We start from the raw sequence: 8,934 nt of genomic DNA, 5'->3' as shown, positions 1-8,934 counted from the left end.
AACTCCAACACAGTGGTCGTGAGAGGCTTTAACACCCCACTATCATCAATAGATAGGTCATCCAAACAAAAAATCAATAAAGAAATCATAGATCTAAAACATACCATAGATCATATGGACCTAGTTAATGTTGACAGAACATTTCATCCAACTTCTACACAATATACATTCTTCTCAGCAGCTCACAGAACCTTCTCCAAAATAGATCATATCCTTGGGCGCAAAGCAAGCCTCAGTAAATATAAGAAAATAGAAATAATAACATACATCCTATCTGAACACAATGCAATAAAACTAGAGCTCAACAACAAAAATAAAGACAAAAAACATGCAAACAGCTGGAAACTGAATACCTCATTGCTTAGTGAACAATGAGTCACTGATGAAATAGAAGAGGATATTAAAAGTTTCCTGGAAGTCAATGAAAATGAAAACACAACCTACAGGAACCTATGGGACACAGCAAAGGCAGTACTGAGAGGAAAGTTTATACCCATGAGTGCATATATTAAAAAGACTGAAAGATCTCAAATCAATGACCTAATGATACATCTCAAACTCCTAGAAAAACAAGAACAAGCAAATCCCAAAACAAATAGAAGGAGAGAAATAATAAAAATAAGAGCTGAAATCAATGAAATAGAAACCACAAAAACCATACAAAGAATTAATGAAAGAAAAAGTTGGCTCTTTGAAAAAATAAATAAGATCAATAGACCCCTAGCAAACATGACTAAAATGAGGAGAGAAAAAACCCAAATTAGTAAAATCAGGAATGCAAAAGGGGAGGTAACAACACCATGGAAGTCCAGGAAATTTTCAGAGACTACTTTGAGAACCTATGTTCGAATAAATTTGAAAATCTTGAAGAAATGGACAGATTTGTAGATACTGATGATCATCCAAAACTGAACCAAGAGGACATTAAACACCTGAATAGATCTATAACACAGGATGAAATTGAAGCAGCAATCAAGAATCTCCCAGAAAAAGAAGTCCAGGACCTGATGGATTCTCTGCTGAATTCTATCAGACCTTTAAAGAAGAACTAATACCAACCATCCTTAAACTGTTCTATGAAATAGAAAGGAAGGAAAACTTTCTAACAGGTTTTATGAAGCCAGTATTACACTTATCCCAAAACCAGGCAAAGACACCCCCAAAAAGGAGAATTATAGGCCAATCTCCTTAATGAACATTGATGCAAAAATCCTCAATAAAATAATGGCAAACCAATTTCAACAACACATCAAAAAGATCATTCACTAGGACCAAGTAGGCTTCATCCCAGGAATGCAGGGGTGGTTCAACATATGAAAATCAATAAACATAATAAACCACATTAACAGAAGCAAAGACAAAAACCACTTGATCATCTCAATAGATGCAGAAAAAGCCTTTGATAAGATCCAACACCATTTCAAGATAAAAGCTCTAAGAAAACTAGGAATAGAAGGAAAGTACCTCAACATTATAAAAGCTATTTATGACAAACCTACAGCCAGCATTTTACTTAATGGAGAAAAACTGAAACCATTCCCTCTAAAATCAGGAACCAGACAAGGATTCCCACTATCCCCACTCCTATTCAACATAGTACTGGAATTCCTAGCCAGAGCAATTAGGCAAGAAGAAGAAATAAAAGGAATACAAAAAGGTAAAGAAACTGTCAAAATATCCCTATTTGCAGATGATATGATCTTATACCTTAAAGACCCAAAAAACTCTACGCAAACGCTCCTAGACATCATCAACAGCTATCACAAGGTAGCAGGATATAAATTCAAAATAGAAAAATCATTAGCATTTGTATACACTAATAATGAACAAACTGAGAGAAAGAATATATGAAAACAATCCCATTTACAATAGCCTCAAAAAAGATCAAATACCTAGGTGTAAACTTAACAAAAGATGTGAATGAACTCTACAAGGAAAACTATAAACTTCTGAAGAAAGAGATTGAGGAAGACTATAGAAAGTGGAGAGATCTCCCATGCTCGTGGATTGGTAGAATCAACATAGTAAAAATGTCTATACTACCAAAAGCAATCTACATGTTTAATGCAATTCCCATTAAAACCCCAATGACATCTATCATTAAATTTATTTGGAAACACAAGAGGCCATGAATAGCCAAGGCAATACTCAGTCAAAAGAACAATGCTGGAGGTATCACAATACCTGACTTCAAACTATGTTACAAAGCAATAACAATAAAAACATCATGGTACTGGCACAAAAACAGACATGAAGACCAGTGGAACAGAATAGAGGACCCGGATATGAAGCCACACAACTATAACCAACTTATCTTTGACAAAGGCACTAAAAATATATGATGGAGAAAAGACAGCCTCTTCAACAAAAACTGCTGGGAAAACTGGTTAGCAGTCTGCAAAATACTGAAACTAGATCCATGTTTATCACCCTATACCAATATTAACTCTAAACGGATCAAGGATCTTAATATCAGACCCCAAACTCTAAAGTTGGTACAAGAAAGAGTAGGAAATACTTTGGAACTAATAGGTATAGGCAAAGACTTTCTCAATGGAACCCCAGCAGCTCAGCAACTAAGAGATAGCATAGATAAATGGGACTTCATAAAACTAAAACTTCTGCTCAACAAAAGAAATGGCCTCTAAACTGAAGAGACCACCCACAGAGTGGGAGAAAATATTTGCCAGCTACATATCAGACAAAGGAGTGATAACCAGAATATATAGGGAACTCAAAAGACTAAATTCTCCGAAAATTAATGAACCAATGAAGAAATGGGCAACTGAGCTGAACAGAACTTTCTCAATAGAAGAAATTCAAATGGCCAAAAACCACATGAAAAATGCTCACCTTTTCTAGCAATTAAGGAAATGCAAATTAAAACCACACTAAGATTCCACCTCACCCCTGTTAGAATAGCCATCATTAGCAACACCACTAACAACAGGTGTTGATGAGGATGTAGGAAAAAGGAACTCTTTTTGACTGCTGGTGGGAATGCAAACTAGAACAACCACTCTGGAAAAAAATTTGGAGGCTTCTAAAAATCTAAACATTGATCAACCATATGATCCAGAAATACCACTCTTGTGGATATACCCAAAAGAATGTAACACAGGTTACTCCAGAGGCACCTGCACACCCATGTTTATTGCAGCACTATTCACAATACCCAAGTTATGGAAACAGCCAAGATGCCCCACTACTGATGAATGGATTAAGAAAATGTGGTATTTATACACAATGGAATTTTATGCAGCCATGAAGAAGAATGAAATGTTATCAGTTGCAGGTAAATAGATGGAACTGGAGAACATCATTCTGAGGGAGGTTAGCCTGGTCCAAAAATCGCACATTCTCCCTCATATGCAGACATTAGATCAAGGGCAAACACAAGGGGATTGGACTTTGATCATATGATAAAGCGAGAGCACACTAGGGAAGTATGAGGATAGGTAAGACACCCAAAAAACTAGGTAGCATTCGTTGCCCTCAATGCAGAGAAACTAATGCAGATACTTTAAAGCGACAGAGGCCAATAAGAGAAGGGAACCAGAACTAGAGAAAAGGTTAGTTTGAGAATAATTAATTTAGAAGGTAACACACATGCACAGGAAAGCAATGCGAGTCAACTCCCTGTATAGCTATCCTTATCTCAACTAGCAAAAACCCTTATTCCTTCCTATTATTGCTTGTACTCTCTCTTCAACACAATTAGAGATAAGGGCAAAATACTTTCTGCCTAGTGGGGGGAGAAAGGGAGGGGATGAGGGGGTTGGGGAGGGGGTGGGAGAAAGGGGGGAGAAATGATCCAAACATTGTATGCACATCTGAATAAAAGAAAAAAAAAACAACTTAAAAAAAAAGAAAGAAAGGAAGAAATGAGGGATCATCTTAAGTGCTGTATGTGCTACCAATAAAAAGAAATAGTACCAAGGTTATGGACAGGTTACCTCACTGATAATAGTGACAATTATCTCAAATATAATCATACAAATATTTTTTCAGTAATTCAATAACCAAGAGAAAAAATTTTTTAGAAGTTTCACGTAAGATGGAATCAATTGCTATGCATTATGGTGTAAGTGGTATCTTATGTGACATAAGTAAATTGAAAATATTTTAATGTGAATAGTTTTTTATTATTCCTACATAAATTCTCTCATACAGGACAAATATGAGATGGTATTTAATTTGATTCATTATTCTGTTTGCCTCAAAACCATATTATACTATTAACAATGATATTGTTTCATAGGAACAATACCCAGAATCACTTCAAAAGTCATTGAAAGGCAGACTGCATGTTCATCTGATTTATTGAGACATCACATTTTCATTTCATGAATTCCAAATGTTCAATTATAGCTTGGAGAGTTTTTATAGGCCTTCTAATTTGATTCTGTGGATGCTAGAAAATTAACAGCATATTGTTAAGATTTTAGGAGATTGTCATTGTCAAAATATGTAAAGGAAAAAATATAACTAGGAAATGTATCACATTTACAAAATAGATTTTCTGTACCATGTATACATTCAAGAATGTTTAGTAAAAATGAATATGAGCATATAATCCTACATGCTCTTTAATCCTGATAGATTCTAAGAGGTGACATAATCTGAAAGCCCAACAAGGTATGCTAAATTTGTATACTTGGTTATCAATTGTATCAACAGTCATTGTGTGTAATTTATAGGGGCTAAAAAAGAATAGTTGAGTATAAATTTATTACATGTCAGTTTTTTCTCTATGTTGAACCAGTATGCAGCCCAAACAATAACATAAAAAATCAGCAACGAAATCGCTGTTTAAAAGTTCAATACTCAATAATATGAAATGTAGTTTTAGTAACACTTTCCCCTTAACTTAAACCTGAAAACATGCAAGCATTCCTGTAAACTATAAGTGACAACTTGCATGTATTGTTTGTTTACATTTCTGTAATTTGAAATGGATTGGCCTTGAGTTTTGAAGTGTTGAAACTTACATGTTCACTTGAAACCTAATAATCTCTATTTGAGCCTTTATCATTGGCCTGCATGTCATTTGTGCAAGATTGAGAAGACTTAATATTAAGATACATTTTTTAAAACATTCAGATTTTCAGAAGGCTTTTGTGTCAAGTGGCTCTGAAGGCAGGCTAGAACATAAAAATCAAACTATGCTATATTTACATTTTCAGTATGTAATTTATCTTCTGAGGGAAAAATGCCAATTAACTACTTGCATTTGTTTTTCATCTTTAAATTGGGGAAAATTACTCTTACCTCTTTGAGCTTTAATGCAAATATATGACATAGTAAATGCATAAATATTTTATTATATAGCATTCATTATGTGCTAAAATAGTACTAAAAGTAATCTACATATTCAGTGCAATTCCCATAAAATTCCAACATGATTTTTACAGAAATAGAAAGAAATCCTAAAATTCATAGGGAAGCAGAAAAGATTCTGAATAGCCAAAACAATTCCAAGGAAAAAGAGCAATATCTAACTTCAAATTACACTGTGGAGCTATTGTATTTGTACAAAAACAGACACCTGGACCAGTGCAATAGAATAGAATATCAAAAAACAACACTTTATAGTTATAGTCATCTGATTTTTAATAAAGAAGCCAGAAACAGATGATGGAGAAAAGATAACCTCTTCAATTAATGGTGTTTAAAAAACTGAATATCCATGTGTAGTCTGAAACTAGGCCTCTATCTCTCACACTGTGAAATAATGAGTTCAAAGTGAATGAAGACCTGAAACTTTGAAAATTAGTAGGAGAAAGTGTAGGGAAAACACTTGAGGATACAGGCATAGGTAATGCATTTCTGAATAGGACTCTTATTATTCAGGAAATAAGAACTGATAAATGGGATTGCAAAAAAAATTTCAAAGTTTCTACACAGCAAAGGAAATAATTACCAGAATCAAGAGGCAACCCACGAAAGGGGAGAAAATCTTTGCCAGCTACACATTGGATAAAGGATTAATATCCAGAGTATATAAAGAGCTCAAAAATTAAACATGAAAAGAACAAGAATTCCATCCAGTTAAAATATAAGGAAATAAATTGAACAGACAGTCCTCAAAGAAGAAGTCCAAATGGTCAATGAATACATAAATAAATGTTTGGCATTCTTAGTCAAAAAGAAATTCAAATCAGGATGATGTTGAGACTTCCTCTCATCCCTGTAAGAATTGCTCCCATCAAGAACACAACAAATGCTGGTGAGGATGCAGCAGGTATGTGTTTGCGGGGATGTCAGGGAGAAGGAACCCTTATTCACTGTTGGTAGGAATGAAAAGTAGAGTTGCCACTATGGAAATCAATATGGTAGTCCTCAAGAAACTGAAAATAGAACAACCATATGATCCTGCTATATATACCACTCCAGAGTATAGATCTGAAGGAATGTAATGCAGAAGACAATAGATACCTGCACACCTATGTTTATAGCAGTGCTATTCACACTAGCCAAATATGCAATCAGTCTGAATGTCCAATAACTGATGAATGGATAAAGAAAATGGAGTATAAATACACAATGGAGTATTTATTCAGCCATAAAGAAGAATGAAATTATGTCATTTGCAGAAAAATGGATGGAACTGGAAGTCATCATGTTAAGTGAAGTAAGACAGACTATGAAAAATAAATATTGCATGTGTTCTTTCTGTATGTGAAATGTAGACTGACAAAAATAAGGAATCATAAGAGTGTAAAATGAGGGGAGTGTTTGGGGTTTGGAACCAGAGGGAGGGGAAAGAATGAAAGAAGAGAGTGAAGAGAAGTGAATATGTTTTCATAATATGAATATATGAAAAGAGAATAATGAAACCTGTTAAAATTGTTTTTAAAAAGGGAGCGGGTATAAGAAAGAATAACAGTGAGGGTGGATATGATCAACATATGCTGCATGCATGCATATGAAAATCACAGTGAAATCCCTTTGTACGATGAATCCATGCTAATAAAAATAAACAAATGCATTCATTAATGAAAAATACATTTTAGTTCACTTTGCTTCTCTCTATCAGACCTTTTTGTTTTTCTTATAAATATGAACGAATGATTGATGTACTAGATACAATTTCTCTTAGAATCAGTAAATAGAAAATCAAACATGATAGTATATATCTGATAAAAGGAAAACAATGAAGAAACATGACAATTCTGGGCATTATAAGGTTTTTTTTTAATCTGTGGGTTTAGCAGAAGTCAAATAATTGTGACAATTTAACAAATTAACACATCATTCAGGATAGTTTAAGACTTTTCTTCAATATGGGCTGTGAGTGATAGTACGTATTATATACAATGTAAAATAAGGAGAGCCGACTTTGGGCTGGGTATGGGGGCCCACACCTGTAATCTCACCTACTCAGGAGGTAGAGATCAGGAGACTTGCCATTTGAGATCAACCCGGGGAAAAAGTTATTGAGACTCTTTTTTAACAAACTAACTAATCATGGTGATTCATGCCTGCAATCCCAGCTATGTCGGAGACAGGTAGGAGAATCGCAGTCTGAGGCTGGCCTGGTCAAAATGCATAAAACCCTTTCCAAAAAATAGCTGAAGCAATAAAGAGAAGTAGAGAGCCTGCCTAGCAAGTTCAAGGCTCTGAATTCAAACTCCAGTACTGTCAAAAAAAAAAAATAAATAAAGGCAGGAAAGCTGATTTACCTTAACATCACTGAAACACCTATCATCAAAATTTATAACAGTCTTTAGTTAAAATTTCCCGTGATCTTCTAACTCACCTCTTCTCAATTGTGTCCCCCTTAGTGTGACTTCAAAAAGCAAACAAAATGACTCTTACAAAATTTTAGTGGGATCATTTCATGTCCCTGATTTAATACCATGCTCTCTTGTGGTGTGGTGTTTGGAATAAAAATGAAGGATCTCAGGCGAGACTTCAAGGCCCTCCATCTCCTGCCCTGCCTATCTTTGCAGGCTGTGGCCACATGGTGAGACTCAACACACTGTCGGTTGCATCCTGTATACTGTACATAGCGCTGCTGATAGTCTCCATGTTGGGTACCCAGCTCCTCAAGCAGTTCCTAACTTCAGTAAATATTTATTGAACAGATTAATTAATTTCAACTCTTTCATTCTCTGTGGTACAATCCGACCAATTGAATTGAACATGTATTATCTTATTCTGTACTACGAAATTATGGTGTTTTATTGAACACATAAGGTACAGGGAGAGGTGTTAGGAAGAAATGTACAGATTGATTTTTCTTAGGGTTTACAATCAGTATCTGAGGAACATTGATATAGAAAAGCCCAAAATATAATAACATTCAGATTAATAATGCTATGTAATCCTTGTGAAAAGGAGGACATCAAATGCCATGTCCTTGAGATACCCCTTTTCCTTCCCAAGGCTCCAGCTAAGTTAAGGGAACAGTGGACACAGGCTAGGCTGTCCAGGACAGGAATGTCTGAGCAAGAGTTATCTGAAGGACACTGGAAACTGAGCAAACTAGAGTTACCTAGAAGGGAACCTACTTTTCTGCAAGCATGACAGAGGAAGCTATTTCTTGGAATTTTAGTCATGTAAAAAACAAAGCAGACCTCCTGGTGCTTACCACAGGCTCTGTTCTTACAGACTGTATAGGAAAAGGAGGTGAAGTAAACCTCTCCCACATATGCCTCAGCCCAGGCTCTGTGCCTGGTCTGTATTGTGAATGAGGAGACATGGGAAAGAAAGAAAGGAAAAAAAGAAAAATGATACTGATCTTGTGTTATCTAACCTCTAAACTTTCTCCCTTGAGTGACCAGGTGATCTGTGATGAGAATAAGTGCCCACCACTGGACTTTCCCTAATAATAGTTTTAGTAAACCTTAAGTCTGAGTATTTTCTACAGCCTTTTAGCAACCTGACATGTGCTATGAAACTTAGGGGTGCAAAATAGAAAGCAATTTC

The 8,934-nt window shown here is 35.2% G+C and overlaps 1 non-coding gene across 1 annotated transcript; it reads left to right on the top strand.

Annotated features, from left to right (window-relative positions):
- Positions 1–8,579: 8,579 nt before the first annotated feature.
- Positions 8,580–8,709, top strand: LOC141416638 (small nucleolar RNA SNORA51). Its single transcript, XR_012441270.1, has one exon. It is a non-coding gene; the product is annotated as a small nucleolar RNA SNORA51 (small nucleolar RNA).
- The last annotated feature ends 225 nt before the right edge of the window (positions 8,710–8,934 follow it).

The sequence above is a fragment of the Castor canadensis genome, chromosome 1 (genome assembly GCF_047511655.1).
Source record: "Castor canadensis chromosome 1, mCasCan1.hap1v2, whole genome shotgun sequence".
NCBI lineage: Eukaryota > Metazoa > Chordata > Mammalia > Rodentia > Castoridae > Castor > Castor canadensis.
Note: the sequence above shows the minus strand (reverse complement) of the source record. Positions and strands in the feature narration are given on the sequence as shown.